Source organism: Rhipicephalus sanguineus, chromosome 4, assembly GCF_013339695.2.
Source record: "Rhipicephalus sanguineus isolate Rsan-2018 chromosome 4, BIME_Rsan_1.4, whole genome shotgun sequence".
Lineage (NCBI taxonomy): Eukaryota > Metazoa > Arthropoda > Arachnida > Ixodida > Ixodidae > Rhipicephalus > Rhipicephalus sanguineus.
This window is the reverse complement of record NC_051179.1, coordinates 88,843,920-88,865,072: the sequence shown is the minus strand read 5'-3', so window position 1 is coordinate 88,865,072 and position 21,153 is coordinate 88,843,920. Positions and strand designations below refer to the sequence as shown.

The 21,153-nt window shown below is 45.1% G+C and overlaps 1 protein-coding gene across 4 annotated transcripts in view; it reads right to left on the bottom strand.

Moving 5' to 3' along the window:
• LOC119390395 (uncharacterized) overlaps positions 1-21,153 on the bottom strand; it is a 255,236-nt gene that overhangs the window by 120,693 nt on the left and 113,390 nt on the right. The gene's annotated exons all lie outside the window — the stretch shown is intronic.

The following is a 21,153-nucleotide window of genomic DNA, read 5'->3' as shown; positions in this document are numbered from 1 at the left end:
GCGAGTTGGCGGAGTAGTCGGAGCTACTGCCGCCTTGGGGGCAGGCGCCACAGCCAACGGCGCGCCCTGCGCAGGCCGAAGGAGTGGCGGAGGCCGGTGCGACGTTGCCCCCCGGCGCGCCGCATCAGCGTAGGGTGTAGTGTGAAAAGGCGAGCACCTTTTACGGGCTTCCTTAAATGAGATGTTTTCTTTGACTTTGAGAGTGATCATGTCCTTTTCTTTTTTCCAGTTCGGACAGGACCGCGAGTAGGCTGCATGGTCGCCGCCACAATTGATGCAGTGAAGTGTGCTAGTGCAATTGTCAGAGGGGTGGCCTTGTCCTCCACATCTTGCGCATGTTTGCTGACCACGGCAGTTCTGCGAACCGTGGCCGAATCGCTGGCATTTGAAACATCGCCTTGGATTTGGTATGTACGGACGGACGGCTAGTTTGATGTACCCAGTTTCAATGGCTTGTGGTAGAGTGCTTGATGCAAAAGTTAGTACTAGATGTTTGGTGGGAATTTCTTTGTTATCACGTCTGATGGTGATACGTTTTACACTGGTCACGTTTTGATCTTTCCATCCTTCTAACAGTTCATCTTCGGACAATTCAAGAAGGTCTGTTTCTGACACGACTCCGCGTGAGCTGTTCATTGATCTATGTTGGGAGACAGATATTGGAGTGTTGCCGAATGTGACAAGGCTGCCAAGTTTTTCATATTGTTGTCTTTCGGGAAGCTCCAGCAGAAGGTCTCCACTGGCCATTTTGGTCACCTTATAGCCCGGTCCAAAGACTTCTGTCAATGACTGCTACGACAAACGGGGAAATGGATCTGGCTTGCTTCTCTGAGTTTTCACTGTCAATGACGTGGAATTTCGGATAGGTTGTTTGAGGTCGGCAAAGGAGGTTAGCTCGTCGGTGCGTACCCTCTTTTGAGGGTAACGATCGAGTAGACGTGGAAATGCAGGTGTTTCCATAGTAAGTATCTGTATTTCGGCAGCAGTGGCGGCCACCCACCATGGAGTCCAACTAGGGGACGCTGCAGCACTTAACATGTAAGGCTGCAGACGCCAGCCGTACAATGCCGCTATAACCTAATATATTATGTCCAAGAGAGGACACATATACACGGTTAACCCGAGCCGCCTACGAAAATGGGGAAGTAACAGAAGAGATTAGAAGACAGGACAGCGAGGAAAGAAGGTGGAAAGTGAAAGATCAGAGAGGGGGATAGGAAAAGGCGACCGCCGATTTCCCCTGGGTGGGTCAGCCCAGGGGTGCCGTCTACGTGAAGCTGGGGCCAAAGGGGTGTGTTGCCTCTGCCGGGGGGCCTTAAAGGTCCAATCACCCGGCGTCGGCTCAACCCCCAGGATCCCCTTTTCCCCGGACACGGCAATGCCACGCACGGCTAGGCGTGGGAGGGGGTCGAAACCCCCCGTTAGCTCGGGTCCGTGGTGTCGCTACACACCAAACGCCTGCTTACGCAGACGCCCCTGCGGGGTAATTGCTGGAGTTTGACGTGTCGAAACCACCGTATGATTATGAGGCACGCCGTAGTGTGGGACTACGGATTAATTTCGATCAACTGGGGTTCTTTAACGTGCACCCGAACATAAGCACATGGGTGTTCTTTGCCTTCCGCCCCTATTGAAATGTGGCCGCCGTGGCCGCATTTTAACGTTAACCTGCATCATAATTGCACATATCTGAAAAATAAGTCAATTACTTCTGTCAATTAAGCCAAAATTCTCAATCATATGCGTTTTGGAATACGGGTAATTTGGGTAATCACTAACACTCTCACTCACCTTTGTGAAAAGAGTATTCCAAATCTAACGCAAGACAAACCACCGCCACAACGACAACTACGCAGTTGTCGCACAATGACCACAATTTCACACGCCAGGCAAATACCGTGACGTAACAGTAGCAGAGCAGCATATAGGTACAGTGTACTGAAATATTACAGAACACGTAGTGTGGGTAACGTTCTTTTCCATAATTCGTGCGGTGTAGCGCCAGTTTCTCTACTCAAGTAATCGAGCTGCCGCGACGCCAAGAGCCACTGACATCGCTCTAGAAAGACCACCGTCCGGTGCGAGGCCATCTTGTCTTGTTTCTTCGCACGACCCGCTTTGTAACGTACGTATACACAAATGAGACGGCCGTACCGCATCAGAAGCATTGTCACTGAAGGGCTAGCAGTTGAAAGAATCCATGGCCCATCGTCATACTTGTGGTCAACGCATGAACAGAATGTTAAGAGATGTTAACGCCAAACCGCTCAACGAAGTCGACGCGACGAAGGCGACGGGATCTGAACTATGTTGCCGATGTTGCGCCCTCACACAGTAAATAATGAAATCAGAGAGAGAAATTTCATCTGTGGCCGCTGTCAGAAGATGGCGCTACTTCAAAATGTCGTCGGAATGGTATGAACGGTTCTCGATATGGTCGTTTTCGCACTAAATTAATCAGCTATTTGTAATTATATTGTTCATTATCATGCGGCTTTAGATTAACTGGTGCGCTTGGCTAAGCCATAGCTACTATTGAATAATGTCGGCGTATATTGTGACGCGGCCATGAAATCGTAAAGAGTAGAAGAAGAATGACGCATCTTTGTGCCACCATGGTCCACTGTAATTCAGTGACTATATAAGGGCCAGCGCTTCTTAGAGGGGTATGTGTAAACGTCTGTACGTATGCGTATGTAGTGAATTGTTTGTGTTGTAGGTTTTATACATGCGAATGAATTCTGTATGTATTGAAATGAATGTGCGTACTATGTGTCTGCCTAGTGAACGTGTGCGTATCAACTTTCCGGTGTCCTTGAGTAATCCATGAATGGGCCTACCTCCCCGAAATGCCGTGTGCAGTATCAACGTACGCCGCCTCAGTCAGAAATAACTTTTTTTTAGTATTGTTAATCCCTCTAGATGGCGCCAGCTACCACCCACTTCGCGGCCGCGGCGCTCTCATAGCTCCACCTACTTATATGAAATTGAACATCGATCTATCGAAACTATGCTCTGCTGCGCCGGGATTGTTTTGATGCGACAGAATGTACATTTTGGAGGCACAAACGCGTGGATAACGTCGCTACACCGTGTGACGCTTCGACAAATAAAGACAGCAAGCCTAACGTACAGTCTCCGGGTGAGAGCCCCTTTGCAGTATCCGTCTCTTTTAAAGTGAACGCCGTCTCGCTGGCCGAGCGAAACGTACGAGTTCCGTCGTTCGGTTTCGCGAGGTTTTCATCACTACAGGTTTGTCTGCTTGATTTTATTGTCATAGCGTTCGATATTAAGCTCAGCGGGACCGTTTTTTGTGACTGCCAGTGCCGCATACTCTTTATCAGTCGAGAATCGATGCGCTCGCTAGGCCTAAATCTATTGCTCGCTTCACTGGCTTGGCGTCAGCCATCTTGATTTTGACGGTTTCTTCATTGAAAAGGGAGGAATGGTTTCTCCATTTGAAGACGAACATTGGGGACATCGCCGTTTCTCCCTTAAAGGAGAGAGGGTCACTCCATTTTTTTAAGAGTGTAGAAGTGGTGGAAGTCAACTGATGGAAGGCAACTAACCACAAGAATACCCGACGACAACACTGCCAGGTGACTTTGACGACGACGACTGCGATGATGATTACTAATAAAGACTTCTCGACACTTCTCTCTCTGATTTATTCTAAGCGTAACCCCGTTCGAACCTGATTCGGCAAGGCGTTCAGCCCCAATGAAAGCGCGAAGCTTGCACTCGGCCGCGCAAAGCTAAACAACCGCGAAGCTGACGAATGCAGATAAAACCGACCTAGTACCAGCCGACCAAGCACTAACGTAGTTACGACCTAGCACCAACCTGGAACCAGCCGAGCTACGATCTAGCACCAGCCAAGTTACGACCTAGCACGAACGTAGCGGCACCACATTCAGATCCTGCGTTCCTCAGTTTGGCTGCGTCTTTAAGCTCTGCCCAGCCAAGTGCAAGCTTCGCGCTTTTTTAGATGCGAGGCATCTTATGGCGGAGTTCAATCCGGTGGTGGTGGTGCGCGGCGCGACCACCCTTACTGCGCATGCGCAAACACTCTCCACACACCTCTTTTCCACCCCTTCTCCTCATTTCGTCCTCCTCTCCTATCCTCTTTTCCACTTCCCCCTCTCCCCTCCCCTCTCCTCGCCTTTTCCACATTCCCCCTCTCTACTTCACCTCTCCCCTCCCCCTATCCACATTGCCCCTCTCCACTCCTCCTCTGAAACACGGGCTCGACATGCCGAAACGGTGCTTCGCGTCGCCTCAGGGTCCCCTATAGCGTGAGATGGTGTGAGTATTTTTTTTTCATGTGACATAAGCTTTGTTATTTGACTGAAAGTTCTTGATAAAAATATATCGTGTGAGTAGCGTCATGAAATAAAAGTGACCATAGGCCCGTACTCTGAGACGCTCCTTACCTCATTGAGGGGGCCTTAACTGCTTGAGGACGCCTTATCACGTATTCTAGAACGCTCCTTACTCAGATTCCCTCACTGAGGCCCTCCTTGGTGCTCCCTCAAGTTAAGGTAGCGCTAGGGCTACCTTCAGGCCTCCTGACCTTGCTACTTGCACTTAAAACTTTGTCAACGACAGTGTGTCCGATTTCTTATTTTCTATTGATGCCTTGCACTTCAGCACAAGCTCTCTATAATTGTATCCTCGTCGTTGTTGGAAAATTGCTTGCCGGGCGTGTTTTCTAACGTGAGGCTGAACGGCTGTCAAAATGTTTCGGTAAGATTGCGCAGGGCGAGAGGACAAGGCATTTTACAGGAATATATAAAAAAGAAGAGACTCAAGGAATGCGAAACGGTTGGCCCCCTCATCGCCCACCGTTAGTGCTGGCTTCTTCCAGGAATGACAGTTCTTGTTTAGATTAGACTAACGATGGCTTATTATGAATGGGCATTCTTCACATGCCATGCGGGCTGCTTCCACATTGAGGCAGGTGCGGTCGTCCGGATTAGAGAAAAGCGAACACAGGGGTGCAGCCGCATGCGCTACAATGTATGCCCATGAAACCCTCCTTTCCTTTTCTGTGGATTTTCTCAGCCAGTGAGATTAGTAATCCGTCGTGATACCGGCAAGGGACCTGCGCCTGAAAGCCGGCGCTACACTATGTCGCAGCATGACTATTTTAATGCGTTGGAGAAGCAAGCCCGAACAATAACCCTGTTGACAAGCTTACTGTGCGAAGGTGAGAACAGTGGGATTGGTTGCACGAGCCTGGTTCATATTTCCAGCAAACATGATCACGGGCGAAATCGAGCTTAAGGTCAAGGAACCCGACGGAATCCTAGAAGGGAATATCACGTGTTATGACGAGGGGCGATATACATCCTTCAAATATTCCGACATTTGTGACAACTCAGAATGCAACCCCGAGGCACCACACTGCAAGACTACTAAGAAATCGTTCACATATATCTGAATACTTTCAGGCATTGGGTTCCTGGGAACCGCTGCTGTCAGACTTTCTCGTTTTGCACAAAAAAGGCCTATCTATCCTAATCCTTACTCTAGCTTGAAAACGGACGTTTAGTCAGTAGCTCAAACGTAAACAGTGTACACGTTCTTATCGATCGTTATGCCTAAAAAATATTCCTTATTCTTGCTTGAAAACAGACGTTTAGTCCGTATTGCACACGTATTCTCGATCCCAGACTTGTGAAACACGCGCCTTACCTTCCTGAGGTGGCCCTTAGGAAAGGAAGGTTGAAGGAAGCTTTCAGAATACGCTGGCTCCCTCAAGGAGCTCCTTAAGATAAGGAGGCATTAAGGGCTCCTCACGTCAGATAAGGAAGTGGTCTGAGGCAAGGAGCGTTTCAGAATACGGGCCTTACTGGATTGGAACTACTAATAACCCACATTTTAAGGTAGATCAAGAGCATGAAAAAAATCCGTTAACAAGGGGTGGTGTTCGAGCCGATGTTTCGACAAGTGGACTTGTCTTCTTCAAGGCTGGAACTGATTTCCTTAGCTGTCGTGTGTATGTGCTTCGTGCCCTCTCCACGACAAGAGAGAAGGGGAGGGCAACTGCCAGAGTGGGGGAGGAGGGGGAGAAAGGCCGCAGTGACAAACTGGGTGAGTCATAAGGAAGGCGAAAAAAAAGAAAAAAACGGAAAGGAACAAAAACGGGTAGGGGGAGAGGGGAGGGTATAAGTTTCGCTGAAGGATTGTCAGTGGTAGCACGTGGCATTTTAACAATAATAGGCTCGAAACTCTTAGAAGAAGGGCTTAACTCGCATTGATTGACGTTGTGTATGTACCATACCGAATGATTTAAGAGCCCCCTTAGAAACGTTCCTACCTGCTGGCTGGAGTGTATTCAACTTGTGAATAAGGTATGACTCTGTACATTTTCTGTCCCTTGGGGACCGGAAGCTTGACTGAAGTATGTAAAGTTTGAGATCGTCGAAGTTGTGACCTGCTACATTAAAATACGGTGCCACTGCTTTAGGTAACTTCTTCGCCGTGTCTGTGCGATGCCCGTTTAATCTAACATTAACAGGCTGTCCCGTTTCGTCATTGTAGCGTTTTTGACAATATGAACATTCGATCATGTAGATAATGTTTGAACTAGTGCAGGTAAAACTAGATTTGATATGATGGACGTAATCCCTTCCTGCGCCTTTAACTATAACGTCATCTTGAAGGTGTTTACAAGTCTTACATCTCGGACGAGAACGAGGTGTTATGTGGGCAGTATAATGAAGGTTTAATTTTGCATGCACTGACATGCCCTTAAAATTTCTATTGCAGCGATTCACGACCTTTGGTACTCCGGGAAACGCTTTTCTAAGGCGCTCGTTGCTTGCCAGTATTGGGTAATACTTACGGAGGATATTGTTTATGTTTGGTAGCGCATTTGAGTATTTGGTTATAAATGCTTGCGGCTGTTTGGGCTCTGCTACGGGGGCCCTTGAGCTAGTGATGATTTCCTATCTAGTTGACATGCTTCGCCGTACACCTTGTTTAGAGAATCTTGCGGGTTATTTCTTTTAAGTAATGTTTCCTTTAGGTTGCTCAAGCGGTGAACGCAGTCACCGTCGTCGCTACAGATCCTTCTTATACGCCTCGCCTGCTGCATGTATATTTATGCTCACCTGTTATTCCTAAAAAACACTGCATTTGGATGATAATGTCTCTTTATTATATCAATTTCACCTCCCGCCTTTGTGTAATGCCCTACAAAATGCCTGTAATGGTTCAATAAATGATGATGATATGTTCGTTCTGAAAATTATATCTGAAGCTGCGAAGGCATTCCATATTTCGTCGAAATAATCCCTACCAACCTATCCACATGCTACGTTCGTTCGGTTGAAAATCTCAAAGCTGGACGTAGTTCCTTTAAAGCACTGACAGTACAGAATGGTTTATAGGTGATACTGAAATGGATTACTTAAGAAAAATCTTTGTTATCACTGTATCTTCAACATACGGACTAACCTAATCATCAGTGCACTTTTCTGATGCATTCAAGAAAGAAGCACGTGACGCAATGAGTGAACCCACGCTGTTGGACTTGGTAAAGATTCACAAACAGGGGTCATCAACAGAAAATCGTGGCTGGTGTGCTACAGTGTAACAGCGTAACAAAATACTATACGTGCAAGAAGATATCAGGATCGCAGAGTTTTGACAACAAGCAACTCTACTGTATAATTAGACTCCACATTTAGGCAGCTTGTTAAATGAGAGCATAAAAGAGCGCTATATTCGCTACAATTGAAGGAACACAGCCACAGCGCTTAATCACAACCACGTGTTTATTCATTCAGACTCCATGCATACAACAAGATTTTTGCAAGAAAAGCAAAGCAATGGAAAACCAGGATGCTTGTTCGTTTGTTACGTGTTGCGCAGAAGCAATATTGTAGTTAATCAGATATGGAGAGTATCTGGTTCAGAAGGAGTGAAAATTAAGGGAGGCCTACACGTGTTTCGCCATAATTGTAGGAGTGGTAGGCTTCATATATGAGACGTGCACGTCCATCATGGCATTTTACAGAATAATTAAGTCATTAAAATGTGAAAAAGAAAACATGCATAACTTGAAATGTGAAAGAAGTCGTCAGCAAAGCGTAAAATGTGATGCGTGCAATTTTACCACAACAAATATAAACAAAAATATGAGAAGTACAACGTAACAGATTACCAAGGAAGAGATATCATCGTAAAAAAACTGAAAAAAAAACCGAAACTACAATATAATATTTGGTGCCCGATTTCACGATCCTAATACAGGTCTCACAAGTAAATCCACGCAACGCAAATGCGCACTGTGACAATTCCTCAGAAGACAGTTTCTAGCTCAAGATTCTCACTGACAATGCACAAGGAGAACAGTTATGAATTATGTACAGGTACAGAATACACAAACATGCATTTGTTCTCATTGTTGCTTCATTAACAGAAGCTACTCCATTTTTTGCTAATTATGCGCTATTCCTGCAGCGAGTATCCGTTATAAACCAGGTAGTCCACGATTAGGAAAACCATTTCGTTGCTTTAACCAGGGCGCTTTTCTTAACACGGCGCATCGTCATCGCTTCCGAAAGAATAACATATGCCTAAGTATTAAGAAAACTAACACGCTTTTAATTACCGTTCGGAAATGTGGTATTAGTCAACGCGGAGATTTGGGCTAGTTGGTGGGTGTGGAACTTGTGCGTCTTGGCAGCTCAGTGGAACGAACACAAGAGAAAGGAACACGTAGACAGGACGGATATAAGAAAGATATAAGAAAGGATATAAGAAAAAGAAGTAACGTCAGATTATTTGGCAGCAATTCCACTCGATGAAAGTTGAAAATTCTGGTGCTTAAAGATTTTGAATCTAATCCCACTTTTAAGAGTATCGTAATTAAGAAACAATACGATATCAACCAAGGGCAATAATGGCTTCGCAACTGCATTCACCGTTAATAAAAACGACTTAGTTCTGATAAGCCAGGAGCTATTTTGTACAATGCGTGGCTCAAGAGAGCTGGAACTTACGTGACAATAGCAGCAAGGAGGAAGAAACAGAAATCGAAACGAGTTTCAAGCGTATATATACCTACGTCGGTTGACGTGGTCTTGATGGAATGCTCAAATGTATAAAAATAAAAGCAACTACATGACCATGCTTTAGAGTGCAAAAAAACTCAGATTGTCCCATGGACGGGAGTGCGGGAATCACATCGCTGTCGGATGAAGAAATCCACTGTCTTATTCTTAACTGAGTCGGTCGAGGAACTGCTGCTGATCGTCAAATCTGATTGCAAAAAATGCTAAATACCACAGATTCATCATGTGAAAACCCCTTGCTACGGAACGAATGAAAAATGAAGGCGACGAGAGGTTGATGCTGATGTTCGTTTTGGAAACATCAGGCTAGCAAGGGGAACGCGTACAAAGAAGGATATCACAAAGAATCCCTGTGTCACACGTATACTTTTTCGGAGGAGCAATGATGTCGAGTTATCACAGCTAGATACTGCCCTTTTCTTATAAGAGGAGTGGCTAGCACGATTTGTATGTTCAACTGTGATATATATATATATAATATTAATGAGAACAGACAATAATGCCAAAGAAAGTATACGGGATGTTATTCGTTGTAATTAGGAACAAGTGTGAAGAAAGTGAAGTGAACGAAAAGATAACTTGCCGCCGGCAGGGACCGAACCTGCGACCTTCGAATAACGCGTCCGATGCACTACCACTGAGCTACGCCGGCGGTCATCTTCCCGTGCACTCTATGTCGCATATATGTGCATTTAAACCTAGGAGTGTTAGTCAGCTCGAGTCGCAGCCATGGCGGCGAGTGTGGAACACTCTTTTTCTGCCTGTTGGCGTCACGCAGCACGTGATCTCTTTACGAGCTGGCAGCTGACCAATAAAAATTGGCCGCGTATCTGCGTGCTTCGCTGCAAATGTCGTCTAAAGACGATAGAAGAGGCGCTGCGTGAGATATGAACGCCATCTGGCAATACGTCGGGAAACGTGAATGCTGTGTTGCGGGCTGGTAGTCCCGGCGCAGCAGCAGGCGAAGACCGGCGGTGACCAACGCGACCGGCTGGGACGCCAGCCAGCCCGAACACGCGGTTTGGCGCGAAGCGCCGAAGCAGAAGAAACGTCCGCACTCAACGAGTACTCTCCACACACTCTTTTATATTCACGTCGTCTGGGTAAAGCAGGAATGCCAGAGCGGCACCCCATGGCACTCGTACAGTGCAATACTGAACCGAAACCGAAACACAACAATGAGCTCGTGCAGAGGGCACGGAGGAAGCCAAGTTTCGGCGCAGTCGCATTTTCAGCGCAGCTTAAGAAATTAGGGTCTCTAGAATTACGTATCTATGTATTTTCTATTAAAGGAACACACCACCTAATACTTACCTAGTGATGTTGCGCCTCAAATATGCGTAATGTTTGCTTTTTTGATCAACAATGTACACAAGTATGAACCTAGTCAGCCGTTCACGATGGCTGGCCCTTGGGCAAGTGGTTCAACTTTGGTCGAGTGGCTGAATCGAGGGACGTGCCGACAAACAGAAAGACAGACAGAAAGACAGACCAAAATTTCTGCGTTTAAGTTCCCCAAGAGAGACTATCGTCTTTAATACGTCGCATACTACCTGAAGGCATCAAGTCTGCCAGATCGAGACCCTCGCCATGAATGAAGGAAAGAATAATACTTTTAAGGGCTCTGTTCATTGTTAGACACAATATTAATGAGAACAGGCAATAATGCCAAAGAAAGTATAGGGCATGGCATTCGTTGTAATTAGGATAAAGTGTGAAGAAAGTAAAGTGGACGAAAAGATAACTTGTCGCCGGCAGGGACCGAACCTGCCACCTTCGAATAACTCTTCCGATGCTCTACCACTGAGCTACGGCGGCGGTCATCCTCCCGTCCACTTTATGGGGTATATATGTGCATTTAAACCTGGGAGTGTTAGTCAGCGCCAGCCGCAGCCATGGTGGCGAGTGTGGAACACTCTTTCTCTTAAAGAATCATATTGGTGGTTGAAGTGCACATGTATGGAACGGTACACATAAAGCAGAGGGTCTCCATTAGAACTGCAAAAGAATGAGAGACTGGACAGGTTCGTTAAGGAAGCACAGGACAAAGAAGTTGGTATGCAAATGCACAAACATAATTCATAACCTTCAGTTCTATAGGCGAAAGACAAAATCCGCAAGCATTAAAAGCGATGTAGAACTGGAGCATAAAGGAAACAAAGCACAATTCGTTAACAGATTTCACTGAACTTTTGATATGATTACTATTTCATGTCAGGAGTTCTTGTGAAAAAATGTCCAATAACCTTCCTGAAATTTTAAAGTGAATTTCAAAAATATGCGAATTGAAAATAGACCATTAAGCTTCATAGAAGTGTTAGTATTGACGATTGCTTAGTGGTTTTTGGCGCATGAGCTATTGCATTTAATTCTCATAGTGTTCTCACCTGCACAGCTGATGTTTATGACGTCAAACATCATTTCAACAATCTTTGCTAAATGTTATAGTTCCGATTTTCTAAGTTGCTCTCTTGCAGTTGTGCATCGAGGTGGAACTGCGGTTTGGGGCTGAAATAGCAGAACTTGAAAGCAAGCTAACTCTGGTGCCGCAACTTGACTGGTGCGGAGAAGTTGACTTCTGTGGGGAACAGCAGTGCAACGCTTGCTCTTGCGCAAAAACGTTGTGCTGTTAGTCGAGAGGGTATGAAAAGGACTGCTTTCTGCCTTTCTGAATCATCTCTTGACGATTGTAAGCAAGATAAATGTCATTTGAGTACAGTGCTTTTCTCGCTGCTTTCTGTGTTTTCAGGGATAGCCGTGAAGTGAAACAAAAGTGGTATGTCTGGCTTCAAAATGTTGCTTAGATCCATGCGTTGAAGAGCCCATTGGCAGCTGATCTTGTATTTCAGACATTCTTCACTTCTATAGTCACGGGCAATGTATTTTACTTGTAATGTTTTACTCGCTTGTTTATAAGCTGTATAATAATGTACATAATGCGATACAAGGGCACCTTGGCATCCATTGCCGGGATTGCGGTTGCAGTCCCCTCTTCGATCGATGCGCGATAAAGGCAAGGCACAGGGATCAGTTAACCCGCGAGATCATCGAAGCAGAAATAATTCACTCACTAGGTGAAAACTGCGTAAGCTCCCCATCAGTTTCATTATCATTGTTGGAAGCGTGAATACTTGGCCGGGCGTTAAAGCAATGGTGGATCCGTTCCACGTGCTTCGATTACAGTGGCTTTGATTAGGCTGTATGTTTGCTTTTTATCTTCCTTTTCCTCGCATATATTTTGCCACTTTGCAAAATAAAGTCAGTTGGAAATCAGCGCTCTTTCTGTCTGCTCTGTCCTTTTTTCCTATGTTCGCGCGCGGCAAAACCCTGCAAGTATGAAAGCTTCACAACATTTGATTAAGTTATGAATTTTACAAGCGCCATTTTTTTATTTATGAATTTCATTGAGCGATTCTCTTCTACAAACGTGCAATGTGCATTATTTCCCTTCCTTGATCCAGGCTAGCATATTAGTACATGTACTTGAGCCTGTGCAGGAATCGATTTCGTACTGCAAACGCAATTAGCATCTTATGTGAGCTTTTTTGTCATTCTCCGTAGTTCTACTACAATGACAGCCTCTGACAGTTCTATTATTACGTGAGAGGTCTTAGGACCCTAATTTTTACACAAAAACCTTGTTGAACGAAATGTTTTAATAAAGTATTTCGTACCCGAGACCACTGCGACATTTAGAATTTTATACAATATTAAAACGAACACCATATATTAAAGGTTTGGGCGGATACATAAGAAGTCATACCGCAAAGTCGCCTTCCAGTTCGTTAACAATGTCACTGTTACCACAAAATTGGCAGTGGCGCTTTGCAAGATGCTTTCACCTATTCATTCAGTGAACTGGGAGCGCGGAATCGCACGAAGGACGACGAAGAACTACACAACACGAGCGCTTTCGGGGGCGAAGCTCCTTAAAGCGGCACCCGTTCGTCCCCGTCGTAGTGCGTAACCAGTCTTAACGCTATTACCAGATCTTGACCTCCAAGGTGGTGCCGGTAGGAGATTTCTCCCGTGCGTTGTTGAACAATAAAAAATTCGCAGCGCGCGCGTTCACTAAAAGCCGACCTTTTCTGTCTCTCGTTCCCCATTAGCAGCCATTGGCATGTTCCAGTAGGAAACGTTAGTAGAAGTAGAAGTGTAAGTGTTAGCTAAAAGCCGACTTCTTCTGTCTCTCATTCCCCATTAGCAGCCATTGTTTACCTCCAAGGTAGTGCCTGGTGAGATTTCTCCTGTGCGTGATTAAAGAATAAAAATTCACAGCGTACATGTAAAGTTAAAGTGAGCTGCAAGTCGCCATGGCTCTCATCGACCCTTTAGTATAAACCGGCCCGATCTCACGTCGTTGATGATGTACTGGGCGTGAAGCTGCGCGACGCCGCCGCCAAGATCCTGCCGTACGAGAGCTTTGCCCCACTCATCATCATTCACCCCGTGGATATGCTGTGGAATTTTTTAACAACTGGAGTTGGTGAGCGCTCGTGTTGTGTAGTTCTTCATCGCCCTTCTCTTTCCGCGCTCCCAGATCACTGAATGAATATGTACCAACTAGCCCAATTATCGATCCCTTTACAATTGCTTTCACTTACCTGCACTAAATTATTATAGCCAGCCTAAAATATCTACAAAATGCGGCTGTTGCAAATACTTTCGCCATTGCGTGTGTACCTCAGGCTCAATTTTCTGTTGTGCTTTTATGGTCACATGTTTTTTTTTTTTGGATAACATTTTTTGTACGCAAGTATTACTGCAAGAAGTGGAGGGATTTCGTTTACTTTCGGCCACAGCAGCTACTAACGTCTTCGTTCTGCTATATACATATATATATATATATATATATATATATATATATATATATATATATATATATATATATATATATGTATATATATAAACACACAATGGAGAAAAAGCCTAGGTAACAGACGGTAATGTCCTGTGAGCGGTGATTGTACACAAAAGGATGTGTTAGATTTGGAGGTTACTTCCGCTACCTGTAAGGATGTCTGGTTTGATTGCACCCTTCTTTTGAACATATACACAATGTTTCACTTTAGAATATTTTGCACTCGAGTTGGGTCACTATTGTCGTGCTTGATATCTGAGCGATTTTTTCTCACAACAGATTCTGATGCAGCGTTATGAGACTGAAAAAGAAAGCATATATGGATACAACATCAATTCGACCGAATTATATGCCTGTTTTCAACTGTGCTGTTGCAAATGCATTGAAAGGGGAACTCCTTTCATAAATCTCAAGTTCAATTGATGCAAGAGAACCCTTTGTGTGAACAATTCAGCCAACTGGCATGCATGATATTGCTGGCCCAATTCGAAATGCAACAATATGTGTTGGACTACAACATTGTGTATATGTTGTAAAGATAATTGTAGTGACCCTATAGGTTGGCTATATAACCGGAGTGCAATCAAAACAAAAAGATATCGATCAGTAGCTGAAGTAATCCCCAAATAACACGTTTTTAGATAAGGGTTACATAGTTAAGAGTATAGTTTTTGTTCAAGTAGGGAAGCACACACTATGCCATTATTCTTCATTCTGCGGAGAAGCGTAGTACCCGCTACACATCTGTGAGGCGCTGTGTGCACTTTCTTGAGGCTGTGACTGATGTCGATGAAGAATTGTGGCTGAGTACTTTGTAATGAGTTGGAAACATTCAGCGAACCACTTGTTATACAATTCGCATTGTGTGATGCTTAGTTACTATTCTACACATCTACCGCGCTATATACATATGTTAGCACGATTCCTTGCCAGAAATGATGCTTTTATAGGGCTTTTTACGAAGGTGCTTCAAGCACCGACATGACTTTGCTGATAGGCAGAAGCGTGGTACCAACTGCACATATGTAGAGTAAGGCGGGGCAAAACGCAAACGACATTTTGGCTTTGCCGCCCTCTACAGCTAATACAAAAAGTACCTTTTGATAGGTGTCGGTAGTTTTCGGCGTTTTTGTGTAAAAGTTCACGATTGCTCACAGCGTTCGCCCGGGACAAATTGCGCGGCTGATGTCAGTGTGTTCGTGACCCGCCATAAAGGGGCGAAATTCTGTCCGGCCAAATTTTTGGATCCGTGCATGAAGCTCCTGCGGCGTCAGTACACGAACGTAAGTATTTATATTGTTACTTTATACTACAAAGCTACATTCCACCAATAGCTTTGTTCATTTGGTGCCGTGGGCCAAAGGGCAAATTTTTTTGGATTCGGGCCTGTGAGAGGGGCAAAACGCGACAAAAAGGCATTGAATAGCCTTAGAGAGTGTCTTATTAAGTGAACCATTTATTTACGCTAATTATATATAATATGTTTTTGTTTAAGATGGTACGGACGTACAAGAGAATATCATCTAGAGTTTCCTGGCAGGAAAACGACATGAAAAATGCACTGAATGCTTTTCAGGAGTTTCGGTGCAACACAACGTCGGGTTCTGTTTGGATTCAAAGCGTGGAGTGCAAAGACTGGGCTTATGAAGACTGCTTGGGGCCCACGGAGTGAACTTGAAGTGCTTCTACTGCAAGAACTCAAAGGATAAAATTTTTTGCACACTGTCTCGTTTTGCCTCACGCAGCGTCTCGTTTTGCCCCGCATGTTGGGGCAAAATGAGACATGTGGTGCATTTTTCGTTTCTTTTAAATAAACTTTTGAACAGTCGCAACATTGCCATATTTATGTAGCGCATACCTTGTACCCACAAGAAAGTTCCTGCGTTGATATTTTATGGTAACGGGTGAAATAAAATAAAATATTCGCTATTTTCAAATTTTTGACGTATTTTGCCCCGCCCTATCCCTAAGGCATTATGTGCACTTATATTGTAGCAAAACAGCCATTTGGGCTAGTTGGTAACGGTTCATATCTTAAAGCAAATAGGCGCACTATGGGAACAAGGACAAAAGGGAGGAACCGACGACGGTGTCGTCGGTTCCTCCCTTTTGTCCTTGTTCCCATAGTGCGCCTATTTGCTTTAAGATATGTGCACTTAGTTGATGCTGTGGATGATGACGATGAAGAATTATGACTTAGCCCTTTGTAATATGTTGGAAGCATTCAACGACGCATTAGATGCGGAATTCGCATTGTGTGACGCCTGGTTGTTGTTTTTTTCACTCTTCTACCACGCTATATTACATATGATACCACAATTCCTTGCCCGGCATGACGCCTGTATAGGGTCTTTTTGCGAAGGAGTTTCAAGCACAGGCGTCGCACTGTAGTAGAATACGCGACTGCCGCGCAGAGGAGCCGGGTTCAAATCCCCTTCTGTACTAGATATTTTAACACCACAGCTGTTTAAGACAGCCATAATTTGGGCGGCCTAGCGTATGTGGTCTGCCCTGTGTGGCGTATCAGATAGGTGCCACACAAATTGGGCAAATTCCACTACTTACTGCTGGTCCCCTAAAAATGAAGAAGACAACAGCCCAAAAAACGGGTACGTGTGACAGAGATTTATGCCACCTGTCAGAAATCTGTCATCATCATAAAGGAGTAGGTGCCACAGAAATTGGGTAAATCCCACTACTCCCCACTGGTCCACTAAAATGAAGAAGGGAACATTTAGCCTAACAGACTTCCCACAACTGAAGTTTCCTTGGAAGAGAAGATGTTGTTTCTCTAGAAAGGAAGAAATCTCAATTACAAGGCTACGATGTCGAGTCCCCCCACTGTACATTTACCTTCACAGGTCTGGTCTGGCTCAGTCACCTTTATGCCTTCAATGCAACGAGAGTGAATCTCTGGATCACTTCTTTTTGACGTGCCGCAGGTTTAAAATACAAAGATAAGACTACTAGAAGATCCCCTTCGAAAGATGGGCTTAAATTTGTCACTTGCGGTGGTTCTTTCATTTGGTGCTACCGTGCTTGGTTTTAGCCACAGGAGTGTTTTCGACGCTGTATGTAATTTCCTACGAGAGACTAAAAATTAAAACGTTAAGTGTAACTTAGTTCACTTTCTTTTTCAAACGTTTCGTTCAATAATCACAGATGCATATACATGTATTTTTGGTCGTTTTTCTTTCGTTTTTTTTTCTTTTTAAGCTTTATGAAGCTGTGCTGTTAATGTCTAACGTATAAGCTATTCATTTTTAAAACCGTTTCCTACAGGAAGTGAATTAATTCTTCAAGAAGGGCACCGTCCGATTCATGGCTTATCCCCCGAAGTGGGTTGCGACCACACACACAACAACCACACACACAACAACTTGGGAACGGAAACGGCAACGGCGGCTGCGAGAAGACCCCCAAGCGATGGAAGGCCTACGCCAACGACGTTCTGCCCGTAGACCTATGAGAGATGCGAACGCTCGGTTGGAGCGCGAGTTTCTGTCTCTGGAGTTTGGACATCCGTGTCGTGTCTGTGACTCTCTCTGCTACAACTCGAACCTATCTGCGCTGAGAATCAACGTAAAAACGACCAAGCATCGCCTAGAGCCAACCTAGCAATAAAATCGAAGGCCTAGAAACAACCTAGGAGCAACCAGGTTAGTCTTCAGAATCGTCCAGTTTCGCTGTTTCAAGGCATGCGCGGCTTAGTGCAAGCCTGGTCTATTTCTTTTTCTCATTTGGTTTTTTTTTTATTTCGCTCGATAGCGGTCACGGACACCGGCGGCGGTGGACAACTACGGCACCAAAATTGGCTGTTATTGTAATCTCACAACTGTTTTCGCTGTAAAACGTGTAGCGCGCTTCAGCTTCGCCTTCGCGAGTAGACTGAGATAGCGCAATCGGACCCGATTCACAACGCCTTCTCAATACCCAGCCTGACTTCGTTGTCGAATTCAGGCTGGAGATTGCTGTGACAAAAGAAACGTCTGTGTGTCTGTAAACTGGCCTTTTCAAACAATCCTAGAATGTGTACTGCAAGTAGCAGCCTCCAGCATTCCTAACTATATCGCGGGAGCGTCGACCTGCGCATTCTAAGCACGGTAACGTTTACTAGAGGTGCACATTTTCACAAATGCGTGTACCTATAAAGTAAAAGTTATCTTGTGACCTTTGCAATATTAACCTTTATTAAAGTGCACAAGTTCACCTTTAAAATAGAAGTTACGGGAATAACTTTTAATACCGGTTCAGAATATCCAGCGTTCTCACGTAAAAAAAGAGGATACTTTCTACAGTACAAGGCATACTATTTACAGCAAAACGGCTTGCAGGATATTTCATACGGCCACCGCTCTGCGCCTCTTTTTTTTTTTCCTTCGCTCTTCTTTCTTTGACGCATTCCAGGAGGTTACGCTCATCGCATGCTTTGATCAGCCGGGTGTTCCGCAGCAACGGAGGCACGGCTTTAAACCCTTTCGCAATTCTTGCTGCGCGTGCCTTTCGTTTCTTTTTTCACGATTCCTTGTGCGGCTTTAATACACCGCATATACGTAGGCTAACAAATGCGAACCTTTGCGGGAGACGTCACATGGAAGGTGCTTCTCGGAACACACGCGCTGTCGCATTGTAATATTTCAAGTACATGGTTGCTTATGGAACGTGACAATTCTGGTGACCGAGGCCAAACGCGTCGCCTTCGCCCATTACAAGAGGGAGCTAAAAAAAAAAAGAACATTGGCATATTCCAGGTGACGCGGAGTTGGCATGCGCTACAGTAATGATGCCTCAACCGCGACTATTATAAAACTGTGGTCGTCCCGTCAGTATCAATGAAGACAAGAGATTTTATAACATTATCATGTTATACCTGTCAGGCTTTCCTCCCTTGGTCCAAGTTCTTTGCAGTTTAAGCATTTGGTCGGCATGATTATAACGCTTGAATTATTTCCTCCTGCTCATGCACTTTCATTGACTGCACAGATTCGGGCTTAACAAACTATGTGTTATGAGATAATAAATACCAGTCATCTAATTGTTACAGGGCTATTTGCCATTTTGTGCATCTAAAAATCTGGGATCAGCAATGGAAATGTGGATGCTGACAAAACGTGAAGTTACGGAAAGGAGGGAAGCTGATGAAGGCGGAAAAGCAAGTGCGTGGAGAATGAACATCGCTCCATGTGGCGAAGAGTAGGCAAAATGCATATACAAACCGCTCGCCATAAGTGGCGTTAAGTCAGTTTTATGTACTTCTCGCAAAACCCCGAAAAAAGGTCTGAAATCATCGCGTAATACCTTGCTGGCTGGTACGTATGCGCATATTATATACGAATGCTGGATGATGTTATCAGAAAATCACGCAGTAAGTGTAAGTGTATGCATGCGCAAGAACACAATACCAACAGCGCATATCAAGGGGCGGACCGCTGGTTTTTCGAGAGATGCAAATTGTAAGGCTTATACATCTACGTAATTGGATCAAGAGAGGTTACTTGTCCGGCACAAATGGCGCAACTCATAATTAAGAATATCTGTCAATCACCTATACTTCTTAATTATCGTTTAGTGGCAGGCCAGGCCCTCATTGCGTCGAGAGACTATGCCCATACCCTACATGCTCTGGCAATGCACGGCGCTGCGTGATGGCGAGCCTCTCAGCACAGAAGCCGCCTGGAGGATGGCAATCACCAGCTGCGACCGGGAGGTTCAAATCCGGGCTGTCCAGAGGGCCCTGCAATTTGGCGTAGGGGCTCGCTCTTCCTGTCCCTACGTCGGTGCGGCCCGCAGCCGACCCTCCCTCTTAAAGGGGCCATGACACCAATTTTCCGATCGTAATCTGTGTCATGTGGATTAATCCTTGTGCATTCAGAAATAAGCTGGCGAAATTTTAGCGCATTTGGTCGAGCACCTTAATTTATAATGGAATATTTTTATAAAGACGCGAGCGGCCCGAGAGTCAGGAAACACTGGTGCACTTGCGAGCCGTGACGTAACAAGCAGCTAGCTGCGCAAGCGTCTGCATTGCGGCGAACGGTATTGTTCCGTGGTCAGCTGCTCGTGATACCGAGATATTTTAGCTTTCTTCAGCTTGGCACTGAAATTGAACGATTTGCAGCGGCTGAAACTTTGGTAGAAGACGACGGCTCCGTTCTGTGCTGCACATGACGTCACACGCGCCATTGTAATATGGCCGTCGCCGGCGGTGGGCGGAGTTTACAGCCGGCGAATTCTAGGGCTTGTTTTGCCCTGAAATATCTTTTACGGCCCACTCTTGAAATCTGTATAGGCATAATAGACCCTATACTTCTAGTTTTCGTTGAAAACCACAAACTGTCATGACCCCTTTAAGGGGAATCGGCTTCTTAGGACAATTCGTAAATAAAGTTCATTGACTGACTTGAACCACACTTCAACGGACACGATGCTTTTGCTCGAAGGTGTGACGTTATGATGCATGCAAGCTCTAAGCCAATGACAAAGAACATTGTTTTGTGTTCTTTCTTGCGATGAGGGAAACGTACATATCTTTCCACGGACACCACAACTGCCGTGCTCTAAGCGGACACGTCCGCAATTATTACAAAGCTCCAGCGTGTGCATTCCGAAAAGGGCAAGCCATATGAGATCCTCCGTGAATGTTCTCATCACTCTGTGTACATATTTGTACGCTGCATAAAAAAGCCACAGAAAGAAGTACGAATGCTTAGGCGTGCGAAGAAGCACTAAAGGAAGAGCCACGCTTCCGTTGCTGGCGACACTTGTCGGGGTTTATCATGCGCGTAATGACTGGTCCGGAATGTGTCGCAGAAAGAAGATCGAAAGAAAAAAAGAGGCACATACCCTTTGTTAGGCGACACCGGGTTGGTCGAGCACAGGTAGAGCGGGTATACTGAGTGGAGCCCCCTGCAAATAATAGGTGATCAGAGTCGTGCTTCTTGCACGTTAAAGAATCCCAGGTGTTGAAATTTCCGGAGCCCTATACTACGGCGTTCCGGCATAATGATATCGTTGTTTTGGGATGCTAAACCCCAAATATTATTACGTTAGACATAATCAAGCGACGCAAAGCAAATACTTCCGATGACATGCATTGCCTAAAATCATGACACAATTTCTTTTTTGGACACAACCCACATCTTACAATAGCTTAAGCATAAGCATGAATGCAAATAATCTGAATTTCGAATGCCGCACATTGTGATC